At 47.3% G+C, this 27,464-nt stretch overlaps 1 long non-coding RNA gene across 1 annotated transcript; it reads left to right on the top strand.

The window, feature by feature from the left end:
* Positions 1–4,741: 4,741 nt before the first annotated feature.
* LOC142831102 (uncharacterized) lies at positions 4,742–26,956 on the top strand. Its single transcript, XR_012906771.1, has 4 exons — positions 4,742–5,561; positions 22,320–22,532; positions 25,959–26,084; positions 26,494–26,956. It is a non-coding gene; the product is annotated as an uncharacterized LOC142831102 (long non-coding RNA).
* Positions 26,957–27,464: the final 508 nt, after the last annotated feature.

The following is a 27,464-nucleotide window of genomic DNA, read 5'->3' as shown; positions in this document are numbered from 1 at the left end:
TGTTTGCTTTTTTGACTGCCACTGTCATTGAGTGGATGTTTTCACCCCTTAGCCTCCTGAAATAGCGCTCACCAAAGTCTCTAATAACTCCTCTTACCTAAAGTTCAGAGCCAGAACTCCATCCTTGTCTCTTTGCCCTCTCCGCCACTCATTGGCCATGCTCTCCTTGAAATCTAGTTCTCCCTTTGCCTCTGCGACTCCCACTATGATTTATACAGAGCCTAGGAACGATGGAGTCATGGTCCACGGCTGGAGCTCTTATGGCCTGCTGTTGAAGTAGCAAGTGTGCTGGATTCAGTAATACTACTTATGTAGACAATGGCATGAAATGTCCAGGTATAATAGGATCCATACTATGCCGGGGCTAGCGCGGGGTTTTCCAGTTGAAGACCAGTTGAGGGAGGCTAAGCTATATTGGTAGGAACACATTCCATGGAGACCAAAGCATTATAGTGGTAGGATGGTCTTGAGAATCATCATGGATGGAAGATGACCAATGGGAAGCCCAAAGACTTGCTACGTGGACCATACCAATTTGCATAACAGCCAGTTGTTCTGAGTTTTGGATCAGGACTCTCTGTTGTTGAGCCTCAAAGTAGCAGCAGAAAAAGAGTACAAGTTGAAACTGCTCTAACTATTACGCCTACAAGTCTTGAGTAACTGATCTGGTAGCACCCCTCAGTCTGTGATCCTGGGGGAGTGCCAATCTTTCTTTTGCCACATTTTCAGGACATGAGTTTCTGTAGGGAGGCATAGCAGCTCTTGATAATGCTCTGAATAAGGGTTAAAACATACAAGATTTTGGTTTGGGATTTGGGTTTAGCCCCAAAAGTCAAAGTAAGGCTCAGGGTTTACAAACCCCTTGGAGCCCCAAATCAAAGAAAAGTCTCTCTTGGAATTCTTGCAAAGAGAAGACACCTTGTGTTTGCATGACTAGTCTCCATCTTGCTTTCATAACAGTCAAGAGCTCTTGCTGTGTAAAGGCTAAAACCAAGCGTTTGCATTTTATGCATCGGATTGTGGACTTGGAGGGTACCAACGCGGTACCACTTTTGCAGATCCAGACTAACACGGCTACCCCTCTGATACTTGACAACATAAATTCAGGTTTTCCTGGTCCTAGGCTGGTACTCTAATCACTGGACCATCCTCCACTCATCTGTCAAGCCCTTGCTATCATGAGCATTCAACTCATTCTGCATTTTTTTAAAGACAATTGGATCCTGATATTTACTATATCACTAGTATGTAAATATCACTATCATTTTCTCAGTAGTATGTATTATTTTGCATTTATCAGCATTGAATTTCATCTGCCATTTTGTTGTCCAGACCCCCATGTTTGTGAGATCTCTTTGTGACTCTTTGCAGCCAGTTTTGGACTTCTTGAGTAATTTGGAATCATCTGCAAACATTGCCACCTCACTGTTTGCTCCTTTTTTTCCAGATCTTTTATGAATATGTGCTGGTCCTTGCACTGATCCTGGGGAATTCCACTATTTACCTCTCCCCATTGTGAAAATAACTGCTTATTTCAATCCTTTGTTCTTTGTCTTTTACTCAGTTACTGGTCTATGAGACAGACAACTTTCCTTCTGATCCCATGGTTGTTTACTTTGTTTAAGAGCCTCTGGTGAGGAACCCTGTCAAAGACTTTCTAAAAATCCAAATACACTATATCTACTGGAGCTTCAGGGGGTAGCCGAGTTAGTCTGTGACAGAAAAAAACCAGCAAGGTGGCAGTCTTGTCACAGGCCAGCTCCTCAAGTCAAATCCACAGGGAAAGCTTGGAATTACAATACATATGCAAATTCAATTCTATTACTTATGGACTTAATCAAGATATGGAGTGGTGGAGCCTTTATCACTGAAACAAAAGACACTGAAGTTGCTAACAGTTTTCTGAATGGTATCCTTCCTGCCTTAGCAATCCATCCACTGACTTTGGTCTTTATCTACTCAGGTTTAACACCCTTTCTCCTGATACTTTATGTATAGAGGTAGGGGGGTTGGCAACAGAGCATCTTTCTCTTCCCCCCACCCTACCCTTCTCCTATTTATTTCGAGTTTTCTTATCCTCTAGTCAAAACTCCGGTTATCTGAAGAAGTGGGCTGTGCCCACAAAAGTTCATGATACCATCTACATGGTTTGTTAGTCTATAAAGTGCTACTGGATCATTTGCTTGCTATACCTACTGGATCACTCTTGTCCATATGTATGTTGATCCCCTTTAAAGAATTCTAACAGATTGGTGAGGCATAATTTCCCTTTACAAAAGCTGTGTTGACTTATCCCCAGTAAATCATGCCCATCTATGGGTCTGATTCTTCTGGTCTTTACTATAGTTTCAGCCAATCTGCTTCATACTGAAGTTAGGCTTAAAGATCTGTAATTGCTGGGATCATCCCTAGAACCTTTGGGGAAAAAAAGTAGTGTTCCATTAGACATCCTCCAATCATCTGGTCCAGAGACGGATTTAAGAGAGCGGTTCCATACCACAGCTAGCAGCTATTCAGTTTCATATTTCAGCTGTTCCTTCTGGACTTCAGATGATGCAGTGAAATGAGCAAAGTACAGACAAATGCATTTGCTAATTAGAGCCCAGCTGTTAGGCGTCTACACTTACCTGTGAGTCAGCGTTCCATGTTTCCATATAGCTTAGGAAGCACTCATCAGATGTGGGGGTGGAAGAGTTGTGGCCAGGAGCCCCAACTCTTGGAGAGGGGGAGAGAGCAGGATCCAAAAAGGAAGTCACCAGGGCCTAGATTGTCTCAGGCTTTAGGTGCCTAAACATCCATTAGGTTCCGGAGAGGCGTAATAGTGATCACCGTTCCTCATCTGTGCACGGTGTGAAGTCTGCAGCAGGGCCTCCTGTCACAAAGAGGAAGAACTCTGCTTTGATGAGTATCAAGAAGATTCCTTATTGAGGCTGCTGGATGCAGACACGCCCTGTGGTTCTTGCTGGCTTCCCAGCTCACTATTCAGTCATTGTTCTCCGGCAGCACTGCCCTGGGTTTCCCTGAGCCCTGGACTGGACTTTGAAGCCATGGAAGGAACTGCCAGTAATGCTCCCAGGAATCTGCATTAAGTTTCTGAGGGCCTGTCCCAACATGTACTGGGCTCAGGGACTGTCTCCCGGGGACCCTGGAGGGGCTAGTCTGAGGGCATTGCAAAGATGGTGGGTATAAAGGATTGCAAAGAAGAATCTCCCCCCCACCCCCCCACAACACACCCCAAATGCTCTTTCTTTCCACGTTGTCTAATGCAGACTTTTCTGGGAGCTGGTACCCCCAGAGCCCTGCCTTCTGGGAGTTCTTCCCTGTCACTTCTCAGGGATGGGCTGCACAGCTGGAGGGCATGCATGGCATCTGTAGGGCAAAGGGGAGGGTGGGGGAGAGGAGAAAGGGTTATTTCCTTGCCAGGGTGTCTCTCCATCACCAAGGACGTGTCTAGACTATATGGCTCCATCGACGGAGCCATGTAAACTAGTTTACCCGACATAGTCAATGAAGCTGGGATTTAAATAGTCCCCGCTTCATTAAAATAAACATGGCCGCTGCGCTGTGCCAACGATCAGCTGATCTGGCACAGTGCAGCAGTCTAGACGCAGATCTGTCGGCTGGGGAAGCCTTTGCTGACTGATCCCTTATGCCTCGTGAAACGAGGTTTGCAGGAGCAGTTGGCAAAGGCTTCCCCAGCTGACAGATCCGCGTCTAGACTGCTGCACTGTGCCGGATCAGCTGATCTTCGGCACAGCGCGGTGGCTATGTTTATTTTAATGAAGCGGGGATTATTTAAATTCCCGCTTCACTGGCTATGCCGGGTAAACTAGTTTACATGGCTCCATCGACGGAGCCATGTAGCCTAGACACACCCCAAAAGAGGAAGGCTTGTTCATAGCATGGCAGTTCCTGTTCCAAGATAAAGGCCAGATCATTACCCAGCCCTAGGCAATCATACGGGGGCATACAGAAAATAAAACACTCTTGCATATGCCTCTAGGCCAAGTCATGCAGGGGAAAGCAGGCTAAGCCCCATTTTCAGAAGTGACTTAGGCACTCAGGAGCCTAAATCCCATTTGCTTCTGGCGAAACTTAGGCGTCTATGGGTGGATGCTTCCAATGGATTCAAGAGACTCGGACACCAACTCCAATTAACTTTCAATGGGAGTTTGGTGCCTAACTCACTTGGGCACTTAGTGAAAATCTCACGCTGTTGCTTTTGAAAATGAGACTCACTCATCTAAGCCACTTAAGCTTTGCAACACGGGGCGGAATAGTGCCTGAATACTTTGAAAATCTTGGGCCAATATGCGTCCCTCAGCAGAGCAGTGCTGCAGAGGTGAGGAGAAGTAATTGTCAGGGTTTCCTGGATGAGGAGTGGCAATTTTCAATTTGAACCATGTCAAGCTAATCTCTGTCCATGTGTGGCCCCTCCCCAGCCATCAGTCCGGATGCCCCATCGCCTTGCACTTTGTATCATCCCTTCCACCTGTGCACAGGCATTGAAAAGCCAGTGGGAATGCTAATGGCCCAAAGCAGGAGTATTTTACCCCCACTTTGCACAGCTAGAAATGATTGTAGCCAGTGGTATGGAGCAGGTTAGAAAATTTATTGTCTTTTCTTTGTTGTAGGGAATAGAAGTGTGTATAGTAGATTTCTTGTCTGGTGGAACAAAACAAGAAATCTACTATACACACTTCTATTCCCTAGAAATGATTGAACCAGGACAACAAAGGATCAGGCTCCTGCTATAAAGTTCTAATGTTGGCGGTTTCTCAAATGTGTCTGGTGCCTGCAGCCTGTTGGCTAATTTGTGTTGGCAGGAGATGTTTTGCTCTCTGGTTTGCCACAGGAACGGAATTGCTCAGGAGACTGGTGGTGGAAGAGGAAGCGTTTCATCGCCAGTTTACTGGCTGGCAGGCAGTACAAACCACTGTCACCTAGTGGGATGAGGTGCGGGTCTCAGTCTATTTTCCTAGTGCGGAGGGGTCAGATCCAGCCCTGGCATAAACCCATGCCCCTGGTAACGTCATTGGATTGCACCTGCCCACCACGTAGCATCTTCCAAACCAGCACTGCCCCCATGGATGCTAACGGGTGCCAAGTTGGCTGCCTCAGGGGTGATCACATGGGCCCCTAGAGGCTCATGGGTCGGGTAAGAGGAGAAGCTGCCTATGCTGCTGTGGTGAACAGAGAGTTGGTGTTCAACACGGTGATCTTCCATTATAACTAACATCACCTCCAGCAACAGAAACAGGTGCAGGAAGCAGGATGTTTATTACACTAGCAGGTGCACTGGGGGTCACATGTGCTGGGGGTGGAAGACCCACTAGATTTCCTCCTTTGCTCTTTAGAAAGGGCTCTAGCCTCAACCCTCTTCCTGCGAGGAGCTGTGCAGCCTATCAGTTCAGCATGACTGCCCTGAACTCAGCCACACTGCTCTGCCTTGCTGGGCTGAGAGCTTTGCGTGGTCCGCATGGGTCAGCATTGGTGTGCCAGTGCCATCATCGACATGAGAGGGAGCTGCTTGGCTCTCCATACTCATGGGGTGCAGGGAGGTAGGTTGCACATGGTGCATTTAAGCCCCATTTTCAAGAGGCTTGTGGTGACAATCCTGGGGCAGCGCTCAGACAACCGAGGTTCGATTCCTGACATAGCTGACAGTTCTCGGGTTACCATAAGCGTGTCATGAGGCTTCTGTGTGGTCCTGTTTCTCTGTCTGTAAAATGAGCAATTCGCTTCCTTTTGTCTGTCTTTTCTATGTGGTTGCAGCTCTTCGGGGCTAGGACTGTTTCCTAGTGTGCATCTGGGCTGCACCAAGCAGAATGGGGCCATGATTTCTGTTGTGACATTGTCATTACTATTGTCAACTCAATAATTGTGCAGTGATACATTTCACCCAGGGTACGTTTAGACTACATGGCTCTGTCAACGGAGCCATATAGATTAGGGTTGTAAGCAAAGGGAAATGCTTCATTTAAATTAAAATGGCTGCCGCGCTGTGCTGATGAGCTGTTTGGCGGCACAGCGCTGTAGTCTGGACACTCCGTGGTTGACATCAAAGGCATTTGTTGACCTCCCCGGTATGCCTCGTAGCCATTTTAATTGAAATGAAGCGGTGATTATTTAAATCGCTGCTTCATTTCCCTTTGCCGAGTAAACAAATCTACATGGCTCCATCAACGGACCCATATAGTCTAGACGTGCCCCCGCAGAGCCTCGCATACTAGGGCCTGGTTTATTCAGAGCTTTCGGTTTGAAAAGCACCCTTTTTTTTTAACTTTCACTGGGACTCTCAGCATAATCAGGGAAGTTAAGTTCTGGATTTAACATCTGTCTGGAAGATAGCACCTGCTCTGGGTATGAGGGAAGAATTAAAGCTAAGAGATAAGCACAACCAGCTCTTCCTCTGCCTGCATTGTGGGCTTCCCTGCCCCATCCTGGCCAGACATCTTAATGTTCAGGGCTTCCCGAACCTCAGTGAGCCCCGCTCGCCAGCCGCGCTGTCCGGCGATCTGCGCATGTGCAAATTGTTCTGCGCATGCGCAGATCGCCCGAACCCAGCTCTTCCGGGTTACAATCTACTTGCCACGGGCAAGTAGATTGTGTTATTTGTCGAGCCCAGTTAATGTTGGAAGCTTTCACCCAGGCTCTGGTCTTGATTATCTGGGAATGTCCCTGCCAAGGAAAACCAGAGGCAATCAACAGAGATTCTTTAAGACGTCTCAGAGAGTCAGCCGTGTTAGTTTGTAACTTTAAAAACGAGTAATCCTGTGGTAACTCAGAGTACATCTACACAGCAGGGCTAAAGCTGAACCAAGCTATATAACTTTAGCTATGTCAACTGCAATGCTTAAGTAGAAATAGCTTAACTCAGCTTTTGGCACAGTCTACACAGCAGGAAGTCAAAAGAAGAACACTCGTCCCCCAACTTTCCTTACTCCTCATGAAACGAGGGTTACTGTGAGTCGGACTAAGAAGTCCTCCAGCTCAACATTATTTCGAAATAAAGGCTTGTAGTGTAGACACGCTCTTTGTTATTTCAGAATAATGTCAGTTATTCCAAAATAAATAGTAGCCCAGTGACTGTGAGTCTGTAAAGCCAAAATGCTGGCTGTTCTCTCTGGGGGGCACTGCCCCCTGGCTGTGAATGTCATTGCCCACCCCCCTTCGCCTCCTGCCGTGGTGCTCGGCTGACTTCTGCACTGCTTAGCAAGCGGCACAAGCAACCGTTTGGTCTCCGCATCCCCCATGCAGCACAGGGAGCGCGTAGCCCAAACCGCCATCTGGGCTCCGCGGTCCCCCGAGTGAGAGGCAGGAGGCAGAGGAGAGCTGAGAGAGAGTGGGGGGGAGGCAGTAGGAGGAGAAGGAGAGAGAGAGAGAGAGAGACAGAGCGAGAGACCAGAGGCTCAGGAGAGAAGACCAACGTGGAGGAGAGACCTGAAAATCCCGTCTTATGACGGGCTAATTGGCTAGTTCCAAAATAATGCTGCTGTGTAGATGTACCCTTAGGGTATGTCTACACTACAAAGTTAATTCGACCTAACTTAGTTAGTTAGTTAATTCGAACTAAGCTAATTCGAACTAACGCATCCAGACTAAAAAACTAGTTCGAATTAGCGTTTTGCTAATTCGAACTAGCGCGTCCACACAGAGTGGACCCTGAACCGGGGTTAAGGATGGCCGGAAGCAGTCCGGCAGGGCATCAGATGAGGACGTAGAGCGTGGAGCTGCTGTCTCAGGCTAGCCAAGGGCTGTGCTTAAAGGGACCCAACCCCCACCCCGGACAGACAGTTCTAAGGGGTTCCCCGCTTGCAAAGCAGTCCAGTCTTGGATTGCCCGGACTACCCACACTGGGCACATCACAGCACTCGGCCATCAGCCCGGCTGCACTTGCCGCAGGCTGCCATCTGGGAGGGTCAGAGGGGGCAATTGGGGGCTGCAAGAGAGGTTCCACCCCCAGAAGCCCGCAGAGCCACCCCAGTCCTCCTCATCGGGGGCTCATACCCCATTCCTCCCTCACATCCTTCCACTTACCCCTCCCTAGCTCCCCTTCCTGATGTACAAAATAAAGGACACATGTGGTCAAAAGTAGAAACTCTCTTTATTGAACAAAACTCGGGGAGACTGGGAAAAGGAGGTGGGAGAGGGGAAGAGAGAGGGTGGGAGAGGGGAGGGCAACTAAAATGATCAGAGGTTTGGAACAGGTCCCATATGAAGAGAGGTTAAAGAGACTGGGACTTTTCAGCTTACAAAAGAGGAGACTGAGGGGGGATATGATAGAGGTCTATAAAAGCATGAGTGGGGTGGAGAGGGTGCATAAAGAAAAGTTCTCCATTAGTTCCCATAATAGAAGGACTAGAGGACACCAAAGGAAAGGAAAGGGGTAGCAGACTTCAAACTAGTAACAGAAAGTTGTTCTTCACAAAGCAAATAGTCAACCTGTGGAACTCCTTGCTGAAGGAGGCTGTGAAGGCTAGAACTAGAACAGACTTTAAAGAGAAGTGAGATAAAGTCATGGAGGTTGGGTCCATGGAGTGGTATTAGCCAGGGGGTAGGAGTGGTGTCCCTGCCCAAAGTTTGTGGAAGGCTGGAGAGGGATGGCACGAGACAAATGGCTTGGTCACTGTCTTTGGTCCATCCCCTCCAGGGTTCCTAGGGTTGGCCGCTGTCGGCAGACAGGCTACTGGGCTAGATGGACCTTTGGTCTGACCCAGGACGGCCATTCTAAGCTCAGGGCTCAGGGTCGGGGGGCTCAGTGGACCACCTTGATTTTCATGCACACCTGCTCCTGGGTGGCCAGGCTGGCAGCTCTCCCACCCTAGACGGCCACTTTCCTGTGCCTAGTGCGGAGGTCGTGGACGAGGTCCACGATCTCCACACTAGACCAGGCGGGTGCCCGCCTCTGCGGTCCCGGGCTAGCTCCCGGGAGCCGCCAGCCTGGTCCCGGGAAGAGGGGGAGCGCTGGGGGGCATCGGGTGGGTGGCTCTGTGCCGTGCCAGGTGCAGGGTCTGCTGGCTGGGTGCTGGCAGGCTTGCACCTGGCACGGGCACCGTAGCCAGCCCGTGGCCCTTTAAGGGCTCCGGGGCCGGGAGGGGGGCAGAAGAGTTTCCCTGCTGTTGGCCAGAGTGGCCACCAGGGAAAGCTGGGGAGGGCTAGCCTCCAACTAGTTCGAATTAAGGGGCTACACACCCCTTAATTCGAACTAGTAAGTTCGAACTCGGCTTAGTCCTCGTGGAATGAGGTTTACCTAGTTCGAACTAAGCGCTCCGCTAGTTCGAATTAAGTTCGAACTAGCGGTTTGTATGCGTAGCGCCTATCAAAGTTAATTCGAACTAACGTCCGTTAGTTTGAATTAACTTTGTAGTGTAGACATACCCTTAGAGACTAACAAAAGTATAGGATCGCGAACTTTTGTGGGTAAAACCCACTATGACGGTTTCAACACCCTCCACATGCTTTCTGAAATGGACTTATGGACACAAATATGCATAACTCAAAGATGCTTTAGACAAAATACCTCATGTAACCTTCAATTTTAACGTTTCAGTCTGCTGGATCTGTATCTATTTTTGGTGTATGTATCATTCTTGTGTGTAAAGTTAGATATGTGGAGTATGGAATTTTTTTTATGCTTTTACATGTGCAAATGGAAGCTATCCAGGGTGTTTCCCTCAATGTCTGGGTGATCACCTGTAAACAGCCCCATTTGTCCTTAAAGTTTTAGCAGTGGTTGGGCTTAGGAAGTCATGTGGCTTCCCTAACTGGTAGGGGCTGACCAGGTAGTTTTTCATGGAAGGGGAGAATGTAAAACAGCCTCTCTTTCAGGCAGGAATTTTTCATTTAAGATGCTAAGTTTTTCAGTTCATGTCTTTGGCTGGCATGGCACTCCCAAGAAAATGAACCAGAGACCGCAGAGAGAGAGAGCTCTTCCCTGGGTTGGAGGTTTAGCTGAAATAAGAACAATTTTAGGGTAAGTTTTAGTGTTAGAACTACTGATGTGTTTTTTGTTATTTTAAATTTGTAATTCACTTTGCTCTACCCGTTTTCACTTGCAACCACTTAAAGCTCACAACTTGTACTTAATAAAATCACTTTTATTTACTATCAAGCCCAGTGTAAATAATTGTTACCTGGGGGAGCATTCAGTGTGTGCATCCTCCTTTCATTGTTAAAGGGGGCTTACCTAAATTATTTATTTGGTGTTCTGATCCATTTGGGGAGTGGTTTCCCTGAAAGCTGGGCCCAAAACTGAAGAGACTCAGGCTGTGTCTAGACTGGCCGCTTGAATTTCCGCAAGAACACTGACGATCTCATGTAAGAAATCAGTGCTTCTTGCGGAAATACTATGCTGCTCCCGTTTGGGCAAAAGTCCTTTTGCGCAAAAGCTTTTGCGCAAAAGGGCCAGTGTAGACAGCTCACATTTGTTTTGCGCAAAAAAGCCCCGATTGTGAAAATGGCAATCGGGGCTTTTTTGTGCAAAAGCGCGTCTAGATTGGCACGGACGCTTTTCCACTAAAAGTGCTTTTGCGCAAAAGCGTCCGTGCCAATCTAGACGCTCTTTTCTGCAAATGTTTTTAACAGAAAACTTTTCCTTTAAAAGCATTTGCGGAAAATCATGCCAGTCTAGACATAGCCTCAGTGTTTCTAGTGCTCTTTGGGGCAGGAGTGTTGATCTCTGCTCTGTGCTTTGGCTGGGGAAGACCAGGCGAGCTGGCCCAGCAGGACAGGGTGGTGAGAAGCCCCAGAAGGCAAGGAGGTGAGTGTCAGTGGCTTCGTCAGCCCTCCGGGAAGCACCCCAAATGGTCCTCTGTGACCACACCCCATCACACTCACTTAATCAGATGTGTTGGAGATTACTGATGCTCTGTAGTTTCCTCAGGAAGTCTGTGGTGTCTTGAAGATAGCTAGGAGAGCTGGTAGTATAGGGTCTGAGGAGAGAGTCAACATAACTAGTCAATCCTGTTGTAAGAATGCCAGTGCCTGAGATGAGGGGATGTCTGGGATTTCCAGGTTTATAGATCTTGGGGAGTAAATAAGAATATTCCTGGTTGGGACTCTGGAGGTGTATGCATGTAGATTTGGGCCTGGGTTGTAGCAGGGAGTTTCTTGAGCAGATGGTGTAGTTTCTTTGATTATTCCTCAGTGGGATCAGAGGAAGGAGGCCTGTAGAATACGGAATTGGTGAGTTCAATTACAGAAGGAGACTGCAGAACTAGAGTTCATTTGCATATTTGACACTGTCTCCCTGGTCTTGTATAAAGATATTAACTGGTTAACACAATTCAAAGGCAATTTCCTATGCCTTTGACAATCACATTTCACATCAATAGCTATGAATGGGATACATCCAGCCTACTTAATTAACTTTATTAACAAAGGTCCTACAATTGACGAGTAACTTTTTGCTGTTATATATATCTTGGATTCTCATCCGATGAAGTGGGTTTTACCCACAAAAGCTCATGATCCTATGCCTTTGTTAGTCTCTAAGTTGCCACAGGACTACTCGTTGTTTTTAGAGATTCTTTAAGAACATGGGGTTTGTCTACACTACAAAGTTAATTCGAATTAACAGACGTTAGTTCGAATTAACTTTGATAGGCGCTACACACGTGAACCACTAGTTCGAACTTAATTCGAACTAGCAGAGCGCTTAATTCGAACTAGGTAAACCTCATTCTACGAGGACTAACGCCTAGCTTGAATTAACTAGTTCGAATTAAGGGCTGTGTAGCCACTTAATTCGAACTAGTGGGACGCTAGCCCTCCCCAGCTTTCCCTGGTGGCCACTCTGGGCACCACCAGGGAAACTCTTCTGCCCCCCTCCTGGCCCCGGAGCCCTTAAAGGGGCACGGTCTGGCTACGGTGCCCGTGCCAGGTGCAAGCCTGCCAGCACCCAGCCAGCAGACCCTGCACCTGGCACGGCTCGAGCCAGCCACCCACTGCCACCCAGCCCTCCGCCTCTTCCCGGGACCAAGCTGGCATCTCCTAGGAGCCTGCCTGGGTCCGCAAGAAGCGGGCGCCCGCCTGGTCTAGTGCAGACATCGTGGACCTCATCAACGACCTCTGCACTAAGCACAGGAAAGTGGCCATCTAGGGCAGGATAGCTGCCAGCCTGGTCACCCAGGAGCAGGTTGGCATGAAAATCAAGGTGGTCCACTGATCCCCCCGACCCTGATCCCTGAGCTTATAATGGCCATACTGTGTCAGACCAAAGGTCCATCTAGCCCAGTAGCCTGTCTGCCGACAGCGGCCAACACTAGGTATCCTGGAGGGGATGGACCGAAGACAATGACCACACCATTTGTCTCGTTCCATCCATCTCCAGCCTTCCGCAAACAGAGGTCAGGGACACCATTTCTACCCCCTGGCTAATACCACTCCATGGACCCAACCTCCATGACTTTATCTCACTTCTCTTTAAACTCTGTTCTAGTTGTATCCTTCACAGCCTCCTGCAGCAAGGAGTTCCACAGGTTGACTCTTTGCTTTGTGAAGAACAACTTTCTGTTGTTAGTTTGAAGCCTGCTACCCATTCATTTCATTTGGTGTCCTCTAGTCCTTCTATTCTGGGAACTAATGAAGAACTTTTCTTTATGCACCCTCTCCACACCACTCATGCTTTTATAGACCTCTATCATATCCCCCCTCAGTCTCCTCTTTTGTAAGCTAAAAAGTCCCAGTCTCTTTAGTCTCTCTTCATATGGGACCTGTTCCAAACTCCTGATCATTTTAGTTGCCCTCCCCTCTCCCACCTCCTTTTCCCAGTTTCCCCAAGTTTTGTTCAATAAAGAGAGTTTCTATTTTTGAACACGTGTCCTTTATTTTGTACATCAGGAAGGGGGGCTAGGGAGGGGTAAGTGGAAGGAGGTGAGGGAGGAATGGGGTACGAGCCCCCGATGAGGAGGACTGGGGTGGCTCTGCGGGCTCCTCGGGGTGGAAGTTCTCCTGCAGCCCCCCGATTGACCCGCCCCCCGGATGGCAGCCTGCGGCAAATGCAGCCGGGCTGATGGCCGAGTGCAGTGATGTGCCGAGTGTGGGCACTCAGGGCACTCCAAGCCAGGACTGCTTTGCAAGCTGGGAACCCCTGAGAACTGTCTGTCCGAGGTGGGGGTCGGGTCCCTTTAAGCACAGCCCTCAGCTAGTCTGAGCAGCAGCTCCACGCTCTAAGTTCTAATCTGATGCCCTGCCGGCACTGCTTCCGGCCATCCTTAACCTCGGTTCAGGGTCCACTCAATGTGGACATGCTAGTTCGAATTAGCAAAATGCTAATTCGAACTAGTTTTTAGGTCTAGATGCGCTAGTTCGAATTAGCTTAGTATGAATTCCCACACGCCACATGCTGGGGAAGAGACCAGCAGTGGGGGGGCAGGGGGCTCTCTGTACTCCAGTGGGAGACAAAAGGGGAAGGGGGGAAATGGGGCCTCAGGCAGACGAGGAGGGTGGGACTAAGGGTTGGGATCTCCCTTAACTGCTGGTCCACCTGCCATCCATGGTTCTGTGCATTCCAGTTGGCAGGGCCTTATGAAATTCATCCCAGGGTACTTGAGGAACTAGCTGAGGCGATCTCGGAACAGGTAACAATTATTTTTGAGAAATCTTGGTGGATGAGCGAGGTTCCAAGAGAGTGGAGAAGGCCAAATATAGAACCTGCCTCTAAAAAGGGATCAGAGAGGAGCTGGGGAATTATGGACTGAGCGGTCTAATGTCAATACCTGGAAAGATACTGGAACAAATTATTAAACAATCACATTGTAAGCATCTGGAGGACAGACAGGCACAGTCTCTTATGAGGTTCTCATAAGAAAACCAGAGAAATGTGGTCTAGATGAAATTACTATCAGGTGAGTGCACACCTACTTGAAAGACTGTACCCAAAAAGTCATTATCTCAAACTGGGAGAGTATATTTAGTCCTGCAGGGGTCAGTCCTGAGGTCTGTACTAGTCAATATTTTCATAAATGACTTGGACAATTGAGTGGAGCCTGTGCTTATAAAATTGGCAGATGACACTGAGCTGGCAGGGTCCAAGCCCTTTGGAAAACATAAGAACAGCCATACTGGGTTGGACTAATGGTCCATCTAGCCCAGTATCCTGTCTGCTGACAGTGGCCAATGCCAGAACGCCCCAGAGGGAAGGAATACAACAGGTAATACCAAGCTGGGAGGGGTTGCGACTAATCTGGAGGATAGGGTCATAATTCAAAATGATCTGGACAAATTGGAGAAATGGTATGAGGTAAACATGATAAAGTTTAATAAAGACAAATACAAAGTGTTCCACTTAGGAAGGAACAATCAGTTCCGCACATACAGAATGAGAAGTGACTGTCTAGGAAGGAGTACGGCAGAAAGGGATCTAGGGGTTATAATGGACTGCAAGCTGAATATGAGTCAGCAGTGTGATGCTGTTGCAAAAAAAAGCAAACATGATTCTGGGATGCATTAATGGGTGTGTTGTGAGCAAGACACGAGAAGTCATTCTTCTGCTCTACTCTTCACTGGTTAGGCCTCAGTTGGATTATTGTGTTCATTTCTGGGCACTGCATTTCAAGAAGGATGTGGAGAAATTGGAGAGGGTCCAGAGAAGAGCAACAAGAATTATTAAAGGTCTAGAGAACATGAGCTATGAGGGAAGGCTGAAAGAATTGGGTTTGTTTAGTTTAGAAAAGAGAAGATTGAGAGGGGACATGATAGCAGTTTGCAGGTATCTAAAAGGGTGTCATAAGGAGGAGGAAAAGAACTTGTTCATCTTGGCCTCTGAGGATAGAACAAGAAGCAATGAGCTTAAACTGCAGCAAGGGAGGTTTAGGCTGGACATTAGGAAAAAGTTCCTAACTGTCAGGGTGGTCAAACACTGGAATAAATTGCCCAGGGAGGTTGTGGAATCTCCATCTCTGGAGATATTTAAGAGTATGTTAGATAAATGTCTATCAGGGATAGTTTAGACAGTACTGGGTCCTGCCATGAGGGCAGGGGACTGGACTCGATGACCTCTCGAGGTCCCTTCCAGTCCTAGTATTCTATGGTTCTATGAATCCTCATGTGATCTCTCCCCTGTCACCCACCTCCGGAGAAACAGAAGCTAAGGACAACATTCCTACCCATCCTGGCTAATAACCATTGATGGACCTAACCTCCATGAATCTATCTAGCTCTTTTTTGAACCCTGTTAAAGTCCTGGCCTTCACCACATCCTCTGGCAAGGAGTTCCACAGTTCCACTGTGCACTCAGTGAAGAAAAACTTCCTTTTATTTGTTTGAAACCTGCTGCCTATTAATTTCATTTGGTCTAGATTAATTTCATTTGGTCATTTGACCCCTAGTTCTTATTTTGTGGGAGTAAGTAAATAACTTTTCCTTATTCACTTTTGCCACACCAGTCGTGATTTTATAGACCACTATCATATCCCCCCTTAGTCTCCACTTTTCTAAGCTGAAAAGTCCAGCTCTTTTTAATCTCTCTTCATATGGAGGTCAGAATAAGAATTCAAAGCGACCTGGATAAATTGAAGAATTCGTCTGAAATCAACAACATGAAAATCCATAAAAACAAGTACAAAATAATTCAGGCAGGCAGGAAAAATCAAGTGTACAACTACAACATGGGAAATAACTGGTTAGGTAACAAAGGCTAGGTGGCTAGGTGGTTCAAAAGGTTGTAGCAGATCAAAAATTGAATGAGTCAACAATGACCAAGCTGTGAACAATTAATATTAGCTGTCTAGAGTGCACTAACAGCAACGTCATATGTAAGACACCAGAGGTAACTGTCTCCTCCTACTCAGCAGTGGTGAAGCCTCAACTGGAGAACTGTGTCCAGTTCTAGGGGCCACATTTTAAGGATGTGGATAAACTGGAGAGAATTGAGAGAAGAATAACAAAAATGATAAAAGGTTTAGAAAAGGTGATCTATGAGGAAAAGTTGAAAAAACTGGGCATGTCTAGTCTTAAGAAAAGAAGGCTGGCGGGGAAACCTCATGGCATTCTTCCAATATGTTAGGGGCTGTTAGAAAGAAGATGGCGATCAACATTCTCCATGTTCTCTAAAGGTCAGACAAGAAATATTCAGCTTAATGTGCAGCAAGGGAGATTTGGGCTAGGTATTAGGGAAAGATTTCTAACAATGAAAGCGGTTAAGCTCTGGACTAGCATGCAAGGGAGGCTGTGGAATCCCCGTCATTGGAGTTTTTTAAGAACAGGTTGGATAAACATCTGTTGTGAAAGGTCCCTTCCTGCTCTGCAGTACGTTTCTATGGCTAATCAGAAACATGGATCTCAACCTGTCTTGTGGCCGGTGAATTTACAAAATTCAGGGTCCCCGTCAAAGAGCAAGGCCTGTAAATCGATTGGCTCCTGCTTTAATCTGCCACCTGTGTTATTTGGACAGGGGAGTATCCTTGTGCATTAAGTTCCCTGGTGTAGGTTAATAAATGGACTGCAATGCTGCCACATTTTACTTTATTTCAGACAGCACTCTTTGCTTCCTCGTCACATCCAAATGACAGAGGCTGTTTTTACATTAGCTCTGATAGTAGTAGAAGGAGACTGCATTTGCTGCCCACCTCTTTGCAAATATTGTGGTTTGCCTTTGCATCCCAGAGCTGAACTTCGAGCAGGAGTGATAGCTTGGTGGTTTGAGCATTAGGCTGCTAAATCCAGAGTTATGAGTTCAGCCCTTGAGAAGGTCATTTAGGGATCTAGAGCAAATCTGTCAGGTATGATACTTGCTCTGTGAGGGCAGGGGACTGGTACTTGATGACCTCTCAGGTTCCTTCTAGTTCTATGTCACCCCAATGCCCAAGCACCTTAGAGTTAACTGCTTCATAAGTGAGAACATCTTAGCTAGTTCCCTACTGTCATGGACCTTGGTTGTAGCTCAGCTTTAGCTACATTGACTTCCTGATTTACTCCATCTGAGGATCTGGCCTATGTAATTTTCAAAATATTGGTAAAAGATTTGCTCATGATGAAACTCAGTTATTCTCTTGTAGCCATGAGCAAAATGGGCCAAGCCACAAAAATGTAGCTCAGCTCATGTGTAGCTAGGAAATTGCTCAGTACATTTAACTGGTAAATCTAAGAGAGATTTTGTGTTGGATCAATAGATATATAAGAAGGTTAAAAAAATCATTCCTTTTCAGCAATGACGGGACACTGTCACAAGACCGAGAATTGTCATATGAACAAAGTAGGAGTTGTCTCACCCAGTCCTTGCTGACAGCTGTTCTGCCTTTTATCATTGCTTTGCAACTGCAAAATAGGACCAAGATGATTCATTTTATTCAGCACAGTAATTTCTGCTGAATGTTCACACCCTGAGACTTGCTGTCCCACTTCCTCTCTCTCTTGCACTAAAGATCAGTAATCCAGCGGAGCATGCAATGATGCACTCACTGCAGGCACACACCAGAAGACTCCTCAGTTCATTTATACTATTAAAAAAGGAGAAGAGTCCATCGCGCTGTCTGGCACAGAGAACATTTGAGAACACTTGAGATGTTTCTATGGGGAGGCAGGCCCCCAGCCCCACCTACAGCCCTGCCCCCTCCACTGAGGCCCTGCCCCAACTACGGGGAAAGGTGGTGGAGGAACAGCGTGCTGTACACTTGCACGCCCCTCCCCACCACGGGAAGGGGAAGAACACACACGCCCCAGCAGATCCAGAGCAGTGGGGAAGGAGGAGGATGCTCTTTCACAAAAAGGCTTCTTCCTCATAGAATGAGGATTACCAATGCCGGACAAACCCCTCTGTTCTTTCGATTTTCTTACGGAAGAACGCAATTGCAGTGTGGACGTTTCTCAAATTTTGTCAGAAAAACGGTCGTTTCTCCGACAAAACTCTGTCAGGTAGATATACCCCAAATGAAATTAATAGGCAGCAGGTTTAAAACAAACAAACAAAAGAAAGTTTTTCTTCACTCAGCACACAGTCAACCTGTGGAACTCCTTGCCAGAGGATGCGGTGAAGGCTAGAACTTTAACAGGGTTCAAAAAAGAGCTAGATAGATTCATGGAGATTAGGTCTTTCAATGACTATTAGCCAGGATGGGTAGGAATGGTGTCCCTAGCCTCTGTTTGTCCAGAAATGGGTGACAGGGGAGAGATCACATGAGGAATACCTGATGTGTTCCCTCCCTCTGGGGCATCTGGTATTGGCCACTCTCGGCAGACAGGACACTGGGCTAGATGGACCGTCGATCTGACCTAGTACAGCTGCTCTTATGTTCTTATGATTTCTGGGGTAGGTCCCATGTAGATGTTGTGTAAAGCAAAATGGTAGAGACTTCCGCTGCTGGGAGAATGGTAGAAAGCAGAGCGCTATTCTGAATACATAGAACATAATCCCTGGCAAGTGTAAATGTGGACAGCTCATGTGTTGGTTTCAGCTGAATTGGGCACATTTAAGGTTTGCTACTGGGGATTTGGCCCTATATGTTTTGCAGACCCATCCCCGTCTTTTCTGAATATGACACCATTCTATAGTTGGCATGTCCTAGGCTTGCCAGGGATAAACGGAAAAAACCTAAAAAAAACCAACAAATAGACTGGTAGCACCTTAAAAACTAACAAAACATGAAGATAGTAACATGAGCTTTTGTGGGCACAGCCCACTTCTTCAGATGACTGGAGTGTTGGAAGTCCAGAACCAAGAATAAATAAGGGAAGGAGGGGAGGAAGGAAAAAAATGGAAGAAGGGGGAAAGAGGGCATAGGGTTGATAAGTTTCAAAGGGATAGCCGAGCCAGTCTGTAACAGGAAAAACTTAAAAAACAATAAATAGTCTATTTGCACCTTAAAAACTAAATAGTTAAAAGAGGCTGATAAGAACCATTAGTTTGCACTAGGAAAGGACGAGTACTAACACCAGATGCTACACAGACATCAAGAACCATTGGCACCTTCGTTGTTTGGTTGGTTGATTATGTGCGAGCCATCTGATATTGCCCGATTTAGACCATTTGCATGAGAGTTAAACTTGAGAATGAAGTGGAGTTCCAATCCTTCTCTGTGTATTTGGCTTGTGGAATTGTGCCAGTTTGTTTGTGAAACAAAACAGCAATTTGGAGATCCCTTAATGAGTGTCCAGGGAGCTTAAAGTATTCCTCACCAGGTTTTTGTGTTGCTTTTGCAGATATCTGATTTGTGTCCATTAATTCTTTCCCATAGGGACTGTCCAGTTTGTCCAACATATATCGCAGTGGGGCGTTGCTGGCATAGATCACATTACTGGATGTGTAGTTAAATGAGCCTCGGATTTGGTGGCTGATGTGGTTGGATTCAGTGATGAAATTCCTTGTATAGATGTGTGAGTAGAATTGGCACCACAGTTGATTGCAGGGGTGGTTTCCTGGATGCTTATGATGTAGCTGTCTAATGTGGTTACCGGAAAGGATTTGTTTCAGATTAGAGGATTGTCTGCAAGTGAGAATAGGCCTTTCCCCCAAGGCCTCTGAGAGTGAGGGGTCATTTTCCAAGATAGGTTGCAGAATGTGGATAATGTGTTGGAGGGGTTTAAGTTGTGGATTGTAGGTAATGACAAGTGGAATTCTGTTGTTTTCTCTTTTGGGTCTGTCTTGAAGTAGTTCATGTCTGGGTACTTTTTTTGGCTCTGTCAATCTGTTTTTTCACTTCTCCAGGTGGGTATTTCAGTTTTAGGAATGCTCTATATAGATCCTGTAGGTGTTTGTCTCTGTCTGGGGGATTGGAGCAAATCCGGTTGTATCTTAGGTCGTGGCTGTATACAAAAGATTGAGAAATGTGTCTGGGATGGAAGCTAGAGGCATGAGGATAAGTGTCAAGGAAGTGGATTTCTTGTGTGGAGTGATCCAGGTTGATGGTGGAATGGAAGTTGTTAAAATCCTTGTGAAATTCTTCAAGGGTCTCTTTCCCGTGGGTCCATATGATGAAGATGTCATTGATGTAGCATAAATAAAGTAAGGGTGTTAGGGGGCAAGAGCTGAGGAAACGTTGTTCAAGGTCAGCCATAAAGATGTTGGCATATTGTGGTGCCATGTGGGTGCCCATGGCTTGAAGATTCAAATTGTCTCCAAATCAGAAGTAGTTGAGGGTGAGGACAAAGTTGCGGAGCTCTGTAACCAGGTGTACAGTGCTGTCTTTGGGGATGGTATTTCTGATGGCCTGTAATCCGTCTTCATGTGAAATGTTGGTATAAAGGGCTTCTACATCCATAGTGGCCAGGATGGTATTTTCAGGTAGATTACTGATGTTTTGTAGTTTCCTCAGGAAGCCAGTGGTGTTGTGGAGGTAGCTCGGAGTGCTGGTAGCATACGATCTAAGGAGAGAGTCAATTTAGCCAGATAATCCTGTTGTAAGTGTGCCAATGCTTGAGATGATGAGTCATCCAGGATTTCCAGGTTTGTATATCTTGGGTAGCAGATAGAAAACTCCTGATCGGATATTGGGGGGGATGTTCGTGTAAATTTGGTCCTGAGCAGTATCTGGGAGCTTCATGAGCAGTTGTTTCAGGTTTTTTTGGTATTCTTTAGGATCACAGGAAAGAGGCTTGTAGAATCTGGTATTGGTGAGTTGTCTGGTTGCCTCCTGTTATGTGCACACACGGCTAAATACTAATGGCCTTATCCAGCTTTTACTCAGTTTTTATGTAAGCCAAGCTCTCCCTGAAGAAAGACTTTCAATATCAGGCCCATTGTTTGTACTTAGGGCCTATCACAGTTTTTGGGAGGAAAAAAATCAAAAGAAATGTAAAGGTTTTTGTTTGTTTTGTTTTTCTCATTGGGGAAAAAATAAGAGAAAGTGTTTCCCCCCCCCCCCCCTCGCTTTCACTTTTTCCTTTTTCCAGTGGAAGAAGGAGAGAGGAGGGGAATGTTAAAAAAACAAGAGAAAGACTTTTTTTCCCAAGCAAACCAAACATATTTTAAAAATTGAAATTTTGCTTCTCCGGTTTTTGTGTTTAGAACTTTTAAAGCAAGGGGAAAGCTATTAATGGAAAATGTTGTCATGGTTGATGAGGCAGAAATGTCATAACCAGCTCTATCTGTATTGCTGCAAAACACATGGGAACTTGCATATCGCCTAAACTGAACTTGATAACAAATTATATTCGGGAAGAAGAGCAATGGGAATTCTGATCTGACAAGCTCTTATTGCTCAAATGTAATGCAGAGGGACTTGGGGGCTGAGTCTGACCTCACACTGGTGTAAATCAGGCTAAAAAGCTGGCTGCGTCAGCAACAGCTAGTGCCACTGTGAGCTCACTAGTGAATACACAGCCTGGGTTTCCCTCAGTGCTCAGGATCTGAATATATCAGCTTTGACAAACAGGCTCTCATTTCCCATGAGAAACAGCAGAGGCTGGTTAAGCATGTGAGAATTGTTAGCACAGAGAATTTTAAAAGGTTATTAAGGAGTGTGACTATGAGGTGTCTGATTTGTCTGTGCTGAAGATCACAGCCCTGTTCCTCTGATCCAGGGTCTGTCACCTGTGGTTTGCCCCAGTGTTTTATAATCCCCTTCTCTTCCCTACATAAAGGCTACGTCTACACTGCAGCCTTTCTCAGCAGAGACAATGCAAATGAAGTGCTCATTTGCATTTCTCGTGTTCTCATTTGCATAGTCTTGTCTAATCCCTTTTGCGGGAGAGGTTTTTGTGAAAAAAACCCACAGTGTAGATGGGGGGAAAAACGCTTTTGCGCAAGATCCTTTTTTGAGGAATAAGGGTTCTTGTGCAAAAGGGGGGTTTTTTTTGCGCAAAATGGCTCCGTTTACACTGCATTTTTTTAGCAAAAACCTCTTCCGCAAAACGGATCGGACTAGACTATGCAAATGAGAGCGTGAGAAATGCTAATGAGCGCTCCATTTGCATTGTCTCTGCTGACAAAGGCTGCAGTGTAGACGTAGCCTTTAAAGAGGAGTTCTGGATAAGGCAAACCAAGACAGAGTGTATTAGAGAATGATGCAAAATCAGGAGTTTGGGGATAGAGAGGTAACATAGAAGCAAGTAAAATGACAAATAAAATAGTGATTCAGTGATTTGTTTAGTGGGCTTGAAGCCCAGCCCCAGCTTGGTAAATCCTGGCCACGTCAGGTAAGTCAAGGTAAGGAGACCCCTCTGCAAAGACCTGATCTAGTGACTGGTGGTGACTACTGCTTGAAAGGGGCTCAGGACCGTCAACCTGTGGGCTCCACAGAGCCTTTGGGGAGGACAGCTGAGGAGTCCCTCGCTGTTATTCGGGGAGAGAAGAGAGTTGCAGGCGGTTCAGGGATGCAGGTGAGTGTATGGTGCTTGGTGATGACTAAAGGACAGGATGTCTTTTCCTTTTCTCCTCACAGGCACTGATGAGAAGACCCATGCTCTTGCTGCCTCTGGGGCGGACAGCAGTGACTGGCGTCACTCACAGGCTTATATGGGCTTTGTGGCAGGAAACCTGAGGGGAGCGGAACTCTCAGAAAGGCGGGAAAATCTGGTTAGAACCAGTTCCCCAACGGTCTCTGAATGTTCCAGAGGGAGAGGGCAAAGCCCAAAATGGATCCCAGGGGTCAGAGGTGACCAACTCCATTTTGTTTTACATAAAAGCATTGCTTTAACATTAAAATCATTAACATATAGTGATACACATTCAACACATTTATATATATTCCACATTAACTACTAACAGAATGTGCAGGCCAGGAGACCTCTGAAGCCATTTTCACATATAGCCAAAGGATCTCAGCCAATCAGCTAACCTAGCACATTCCTGGAGTATCAGGGACCATTTGTTGAGACTATTGGGGTATGACTACACTACAGCACTAATTCAAACTAACTTAATTCGAATTAGTTAATACGAACTAAGCTAATTCGAACTAGTGCATCTAGACCTAAAAACTAGTTCGAATTAGCATTTTGCTAATTCGAACTAGCATGTCCACATTGAGTGGACCCTGAACCGAGGTTAAGGATGGTCAGAAGCAGTGCCGGCAGGGCATCAGGTTAGGACTTAGAGCGTGGAGCTGCTGTCTCAGGCTAGCCGAGGGCTGTGCTTAAAGGGACCTGACCCCCACCCTGGACAGACAGTTCTCAGGGTTCCCCGCTCGCTTGTCTAACTCGATGAGGGTCAGCAAAGCAGTCCTGGCTTGGAGTGCCCTGAGTGCCCACTTGGCACATCACAGCACTCGGCCATCAGCCCGGCTGCACTTGCCGCAGGCTGCCATCTGGGAGGGTCAATCGGGGGGCTGCAGGAGCGTTTCCACCCTGAGGAGCCCGCAGAGCCACCCCAGTCCTCCTCATCGGGGGCTCATACCCCATTCCTCCCTCACATCCTTCCACTTACCCCTCCCTAGCTCCCCTTCCTGATGTACAAAATAAAGGACACGTGTGGTCAAAAGTAGAAACTCTCTTTATTGAACAAAACTCGGGGAGACTGGGAAAAGGAGGTGGGAGAGGGGAAGAGAGAGGGTGGGAGAGGGGAGGGCAACTAAAATGATCAGGGGTTTGGAACAGGTCCCATATGAAGAGAGGCTAAAGAGACTGGGACTTTTCAGCTTAGAAAAGAGGAGACTGAGGGGGATATGATAGAGGTCTATAAAAGCAGGAGTGGTGTGGAGAGGGCGCATGAAGAAAAGTTCTTCATTAGTTCCCATAATAGAAGGACTAGAGGACACCAAATGAAATGAATGGGTAGCCGGCTTCAAAGTAATAACAGAAAGTTGTTCTTCACAAAGCAAATAGTCAACCTGTGGAACTCCTTGCTGCAGGAGGCTGTGAAGGCTACAACTAGAACAGACTTTAAAGAGAAGTGAGATAAAGTCATGGAGGTTGGGTCCATGGAGTGGTATTAGCCAGGGGGTAGAAATGGTGTCCCTGACCTCTGTTTGTGGAAGGCTGGAGATGGATGGCACAAGACAAATCGCTTGGTCATTGTCTTCGGTCCATCCCCTCCAGGGTCCCTAGTGTTGGCCACTGTCGGCAGACAGGCTACTCAGCTAGATGGACCTTTGATCTGACACAGTACGGCCATTCTAAGCTCAGGGCTCAGGGTCGGCTGTCTCACTGGACCACCTTGATTTTCATGCAAACCTGCTCCTGGATGGCCAGGCTGGCAGCTATACTGCCCTAGACGGCCACTTTCCTGTGCCTAGTGCGGAGGTTGTGGACATTGGAGGCTTCCCCCCAAACCTCGATGAGGTCCACGATCTCCGCACTAGACCAGACGGGCGTCCGCCTCTTGTGTCCCCGGGCAGGCTCCTGGGAGCTGCCAGCCTGGTCCCGGGAAGAGGCGGAGGGCTGGGTGGCAGCAGGTGGCTGGTTTGTGCCGTGCTAGGTGCAGGGTCTGCTGGCTGGGTGCTGGCAGGCTTGCACCTGGCACGGGCACCGTAGCCAGACTGTGTCCCTTTAAGGGCTCCGGGGCCAGGAGGGGGGCAGAAGAGTTTCCCTGGTGGTGCCCAGAGTGGCCACCAGGGAAAGCTGGGGAGGGCTAGCCTCCCACTAGTTCGAATTAAGTGGATACACAGCCCTTAATTTGAACTAGTTAATTCGAACTAGGCGTTAGTCCTTGTAGAATGAGGTTTACCTAGTTCGAATTAAGCGCTCCGCTAGTTCGAATTAAGTTCGAACTAGCGGTTTGCATGTGTAGCGCCTATCAAAGTTAATTTGAACTAACGTCTGTTAGTTCGAATTAACTTTGTAGTGTAGACATACCCTTGGGGACTAGGGGGAAACCTTGTCCTTTAGATTTCTGAATGGAATGTTTTTGTCAGTGTGGCGTGGTCTACTCTACTGTCTTTTGTCGGAAAAAGCTACGCAAATTGCATTCCACAATTTGCGTAGCTTTTTCCAATCGCTTTTCTGGAAGAGGCTTTTCCACAATTTGGCCCAGTCTAGATGGAGCCAAATGGCAGGAAAGCCTCCTCTTTTGGAGGAGCCCTTATCCCTCATAGAACAAGGTACACAGGGCTCCTCGAAACAGTGCATTTGCTCTTCTGCAAAAAAAAAAAAAAAAAAAAAGGTGGAAAAGCAAATGCATTAGGAGGAGCATTGCCAGCAGATCCAGAGATGTCATTATTCCCCTTTATTCAGCTTTGGCGAGGCCACATCTTGAGTATTGTGTCCAGTTCTGGGCCCCCCACTACAAAAAGGGTGTGGACGCATTGGAGATGGTCCAGCAGAGGGCAACCAAAATGATTAGGGTGCTGGAGCATATGACTTATGAGGAGAGGCTGAGGGACTTGGGTCTGTTTAGTCTGCAGAAGCGAAGAGTGAGGGGGGATTTGATAGCAGCCTTCAACTTCCTGAAGGGAGGTTCCAAAGAGGATGGAGAGAGGCTGTTCTCAGTACTGACGGATGGCAGAACAAGGAGCAATGGTCTCAAGTTGTGGTGGGAAAGGTCCAGGTTGGATATTAGGAAAAACTATTTCATTAAGAGGGTGGTGAAGCACTGGAATGGGTTACCTAGGGAAGTAGTGGAGTCTCCATCCCTAGAGGTGTTTAAGTCTCGGCTTGACAAAGCCCTGGCCGGGTTGATTTAGTTGGGATTGGTCCTGCCTAGAGCAGGGGGCTGGACTTGATGACCTTCTGAGGTCTCTCCTAGTTCTATGGTTCTATGATTCTATGATTCTACTTTGACGTGGCAGAGAATTTTCTGGGATACCAGAGCTATCCTGGAAAACCCCCGCAGTGTAGACATAGCCTGTGAGTTCACAGACAGTTTATAGCCAGGCAAGCTATGCAGCCAGTGATTTTACAGCTAAAGGAAAATCTTTCTCACTTTAAGTATACTTCAGAGGTTACCTGGGGACATCATGGAGTGCCTGTCACTGGAGGTTTGTAAGAACGGATTAGACAAACCTCCACTGCGGAAGGCGTAGGTTTATTTAATCCTGCCTCAGCCCAGGCTTGGGTGATGGGGGCTGAACTAGCTGACCTCTTGAGGTCCCTTCCATTTCTAGGACTCTGTGATTCTAACCCTGTCCACCCCATTTTTTCTTTAGGGCTATTTCAAGATTCAGCTTGAGCTTCTGAATCATGCCAGATCCAGGGGAGGACAGCATCCGTGAATGGTCAGCTGGGGTCTTTACTCTTTAGCTGGCCTTCGCAGAAAACTCATTTCCTGACAGGTAAATAAAATCACGTCTGTTTTTTCCTTGTCACCAACACAGGCAAAGGAAAGCAATTCCCCCTGTGCGCTTGAGCAGACATCCCTTGACAAGGCTGCCCTGTCCTCATCCCCCCTTTGTATTGCTAAAGCCAAGTTTGTGGAATAGCCCCGGCGCCCTCTGCTGTGCAGATGTGCAATAGCAGGACAACACATCTGCCTCCATGACTCCCATTTCAGCATCCTGGTGCTCATGGGCACCTGCTACTCCGCCATCCCTGGGATGAGCATTGTAAAGCTCCACTTTCCCCAGCCAACATGCAATGAAACCTGTTGGGATCAGCAGTGGGAATTAGCAGGGGCAGGGGAGAATTGCTACTCTCTTTGTAAGAGGGAGAGATCAATCTCATTTTCATTCTCTCTCCCCCCAGCCCATTCCAGCCCCCTGCCTTCCAAGAAGCCCACTGCCAAGAAGGATGAGAGGGCACTACAGCACGGGAGCACCTGGCTAGAGGTGCTGGTGTCCATCCCTCTCCAAGGCTATGTCTAGACTGCAAGCCTCTTTCGAAAGAGCCTCTTTCGAAAGAGAGCATCTAGACTGCACGCGGAACTTTCGAAAGAGCAAGCTGCTTTTTTGAAAGAAAGCACCCAGTGAGTCTGGATGCTCTCTTTCGAAGAAGCCCTATTTACATTCAAGAATGCCTTCTTTCGAAAGAAGCACTTTCGAAAGAAGGCGTTCTTCCTCGTGAAATGAGGTTTACCGCCGTCGAAAGAAAAGCCGCGTTCTTTCGATTTAATTTCGAAAGAACGCGGCTGCAGTCTAGACGCAGGTGAAGTTTTTTCGGAAAAAGGCTACTTTTCCCGAAAAAACCCCTGAGTCTGGACACAGCCCAAGTGCTGTGCTTCGGACCCAGAGCTGTCTGATTATGCTTGACTGGGCAGGTGCTATGCCGGTAGGAGTGGATGGGTGAGTGGAGGAGAGAGTCCTGCATTTGTAGTGACAAAGGGCAGCCCCTTGGAAGGAAATCAATGCCCAATGCTGCTCTGCTTAGCATGCCCCAGCCCGGGTGCTAAGCACTGCTCCTGCTACAAGATCCACAGCTGTGACATAATCTGAATGGAATTCAAGGGTTTGCTCTCTGTCTCATCAGCTGTTTCTCTCTCCTTTGTCCCTCCCCCCTCTCTTCCCTTTTTTTGGCAGTTTCCAGCATTGTTCTTCTCTCCGCTCCCCGTTCAATTCTTTACACATTCCCCTTCTCGTCGCTGCCCTCTTCCCAGCTTCCATCACCACCCCTTGGTGCTGTTCCCATCACCCCATCCCCAAAGTCCAGAAGGGAGGCCTCCGGAGTGGCAGACCTTACAGCAGTGTTTCTTAGGGTATGTCTAGACTACATGGCTCTGT

Source organism: Pelodiscus sinensis, chromosome 12, assembly GCF_049634645.1.
Source record: "Pelodiscus sinensis isolate JC-2024 chromosome 12, ASM4963464v1, whole genome shotgun sequence".
Taxonomy (NCBI): domain Eukaryota; kingdom Metazoa; phylum Chordata; order Testudines; family Trionychidae; genus Pelodiscus; species Pelodiscus sinensis.
This window is presented reverse-complemented; position numbering and strand designations above follow the sequence as displayed.